Below are 585 nucleotides of genomic sequence, written 5' to 3' on the forward strand. Positions count from 1 at the left end.
CGTAGGCGCCTCTGCGCCAACAACAAGGGCCACCGGGCTGGGGTAATCCCGGGCTCCGTTCTGAGCGCCGCCTGTCTCTAAGAAAGGGCTCCTGAAAGCAAAAGCGGGCAGGGTGCTCCAGGGGAGAGCAGAAAGAGTCGTTAGAAAGGAAGACAGCACAAGGTAAAAGTTTCAAAGAGCTACAGGTCTCCAGCCTGGAGAAGAGAAAACGGAGCGAAACTTAGTAGCAGCAGCAGCAGCCAAACCCACGTTAGTCTCCAGCAAAAGAGAAAGGAAACAACCTGAATCTTCAAGCCCTGTATGAAGGCAAAAAGTGCTTTATTTGCAAAGGGGAAGATTACCATTATCCATTAGGAGAAAAGCTGAGGGAGTTGGGCTTGTTCAGCCTGGAGAAGAGAAGGCTGCGGGGAGACCTGATTACGGCCTTTCAGTACCTAAAGGGGGCCTATAGGAAAGATGGGGAAAATCTTTTTAGTAGGGCCAGCAGTGACAAGACAAGGGGTAATGGTTTTAAACTAAACCAGGGTAGGTTTAGACTAGATAAAAGGAAGAAATTCTTTACAATGAGGGTGGTGAAACACTGGA

Source organism: Egretta garzetta, unplaced genomic scaffold (genome assembly GCF_000687185.1).
Source record: "Egretta garzetta isolate BGI_Z169 unplaced genomic scaffold, ASM68718v1 scaffold139, whole genome shotgun sequence".
Classification (NCBI taxonomy): domain Eukaryota; kingdom Metazoa; phylum Chordata; class Aves; order Pelecaniformes; family Ardeidae; genus Egretta; species Egretta garzetta.